We start from the raw sequence: 3,243 nt of genomic DNA on the forward strand, positions 1-3,243 counted from the left end.
TGAAAGTCTTTTTATTCTACCAAGAAATTATATACTAAGAAGCATCCTTTTTCTTTTGATAAATGATAATTCACATCTGGTCACATGTTAATCATAATTATTACCCAGACTTCATTTTATTTAAAGCAACAAGAAATTTCTTTAAAAATCTACCTAAGAAACTAGTTAGTGAAGTAGGTAAATATCAGAGGCATAATAAACTTTAGTTAATTTGCATCAAGTAATTTAGGTAGACGTGGCAGCTGCTTGTCAAAATAACTATCCTATGGCTTCTGATTTGAGTTGGTAACTTATTAATTTTTGGTCTTGAAGTAATCATTTTAATTTCTTTAACTCAGATACTCAAATTCAACATCTCTCTTGACCTCTTTGAGCTCCAGTTTCCTCATGTTTCTTTTAGCATTAAAATCCAATTTGATTCTGTAAGGGCTAGTTCTGTTACATTTACCATATGTGGACTTAATTTAGCTTAGTCCTCAGAATAAATTTGATCTCTATTTAAAGCACAACTAGACTGACCTCAGAAATAGATTTTTTAAAAAGCCCATTTTGAAACTTTTATTTGAAACCTTTTATCTCTGGTTTACCTCTTGTGACGTGTAATATAAAACAAGGGACCATTGGGTAATAGAGCTCACTTAGTGAGAAGTTCAGATAGCAAATAGTTTTTCAAAGAGGGGCCATGGAAAGAAATCATTTTAATCCACAAGATATTAGTGTTTGAAATTTTATGCCTATTATCATCAACCAGATTAACCCCTGCATCCTGCTTTGGTCCTCATTTTGGGGAATGAGATTTTGTTTAACTTCCCTACTGTGGAGTGCTTCTAGATGTTGAATTTAGTTTGTTTTTTTTATACTAAAAGTACCACAATCACATAAGCTTTTTTAGTGGGATTCTTTGGTCCTATTCTGGTGTTCATAGGAAGTACAGCCCAGCTCACAGTACTTAGGTAATTTTATTTTACTAAAAGAAAACAAATGTAAAGATACATTCTACATCTTTCTTCCAGTACCATCATTGTGCAAGAAGATATGAGAACATAATTAACAAAATGTTGCCAATTTTTTGAAAGGAAAGTAGCGTGAAGAATTTGTTGGTTTTGCTCAGTTCTTATCAATAATGGATTGAAATGTAGTTCAGTTGCACATGGTGGGACAGCTAGGTGGCACAGTGGATAGAGCACTGGGCTTGGAATCAGAAGACATCTTCCCGAGTTCAAATCTAGTCTCAGACACTTAGTAGCTGTATGACCCTGGGCAAGTCACTTAATCATGTTTGCCTCAGTTTCCTCATCTATAAAATGAATTGGAGAAGGAAATGGCAAACCACTCCAGTATCTTTGCCAAGGAATTTGAGGTCAGGACAGGACTGAAAAACGACTCCACAACAAACTACATGGAGTACTAGGGATTTGTTTAAGGTCCCTGGAAAGCAAAAAAGGAAACATCCCAAACCCCAAGGAGCTAATATAGTCTGCTGCAAAGTACAAGCTGGGAAAAGATATGTATAACTACACAAAATAGTTTGAGAAGGGAAAAAGTACAAAGAAGGGAAGGATGGAATCATTGAAAGCTTTGAAGGAAAGTAAGAGACCCTGAAAGGCAAAAAGGAGGAGGGTCTGTATTCAAAACTCACAACAGCTAGTGGAAAAGGACAGGAGGGTATTAGATGTAAGTTGAAGTTTGGGGAACAGCCATAAATCTAATTTGATTAAAATGTAGGAATACATAAAATGGAGTACTATGAATTGGAATTAAAAAGGTAGATTGAAACTAGAGTGTGGAGGACCTAAATGCTAGGCAAAGGACATTGTGTTTATTTTAAAGATAAGTCAAAGCAGCTGAAGTTTATAGGGAGAGGTTATTCAGTGGTTGGTTCCATGTATTAGGAAGAATGTTTTGGGAGGATATATGAAGAGAATAGAAATAGGGAAACCAGTTAGGAAGACAGTATAGGATAGAGTGAACTAGGGTGGTGGCCATGTGGTTAGAGAGGAGTTTGAGATGATGGCACATTCAGGTGTCCACTTAAGCATTAAGGGGGTGGAAAATGGTGATTCAACAGAGAAAATAAGGGGAAATTGTACAGATGAGGAGAACCAAAAGAGGGCTAATCATTAGTCATTTACGAAGCACCAACAGTGCCCAATATGGCACTGTGCCAAGAAGAGAATAGCAGTATATGGAGGTGGTTGTTAAGTGTCAAAAACCGTCATCACATTGAGTGATTAAGGGACTAGAGGTAGCCTTTGGAGAGAGTAATTAGTAGTGTAGAAAGGTGAAGCCAGATATCAAGGAGTGACAGGGATAAAATGGAGGCCACGTATAGGAGTTTGGCAGTGAAAAGGAGGAAATAATAACATAGCTTGAAGGATTGGCAAAGTCAAGGAATTTTGTTTTTAAGGAAAGGACAGACCCTGCCATGTAAGGAAGGAGCCAGTCTAGAGGAAGCCTTTGAAGAGGACAGGGAGTGATCAATATGGCAAACTCTGGGGGAGACTGGAGAGCACAGTTAAATTGCCTTTCACAATTCCCCTCTTTCCTTGGTGACTAGAGAGAATGATGCATAGAGCAGGAGAATGTAAGGTCTAATTCTGTAAGTGACAAGAATTTGGGACAAGACAGGGCAACGAGGAGGTACAGTGATAGCGCTCTGGCTTTGGAGTCAAGAGGATCCGAGTTCAAATCCAACCTCAGATACTTGACACTAGCTGTGTGACCCTGGGAAAGTCACTTAACCCTGATTGCCTCACCAAAAAAAAAATCGGGACAAGGTGGTATAGACAGTAGGAATCCTAGAGGACAAGTTGCAGAGAAGGGGATAAATCTGAACTTGGGGGAGGAAGGAGGAGGGGGAAAGAGTGGCAGGGGAGAAAGAGGAACCATTGCCACAGAGCATTTTAAGGGGTGTTGCGAAGTGAGACTGAGAAGAAATATAGGATGAAGAGGAGTACCAGCTAAGGCAGGGTTCTAGACTGCAATAAAAAGGGAAAGCAGAGGAGGAAGGGAACTGGAGAAGGGAAGGAAGGTTGAGTTCAATGAAAGTGTGAGTCAGGGGAAGGGGATTTTCTGGCTACTGAGTTAACCCATCCGTCACCTTAATTTAGCTGATTTTTTTTTTTTTTAATTTTTAGGCAATTGGGGTTAGTGACTTGCCCAGGGTCACACAGCTAGTAAGTGTCAAGTGTTTGGTCTGAGGCTGGATTTGAACTCAGGTCATCCTGTCTTCAGAGCCAGTGC

The sequence above is a fragment of the Vombatus ursinus genome, unplaced genomic scaffold, assembly GCF_900497805.2.
Source record: "Vombatus ursinus unplaced genomic scaffold, bare-nosed wombat genome assembly UNPS02014772.1, whole genome shotgun sequence".
Lineage (NCBI taxonomy): Eukaryota > Metazoa > Chordata > Mammalia > Diprotodontia > Vombatidae > Vombatus > Vombatus ursinus.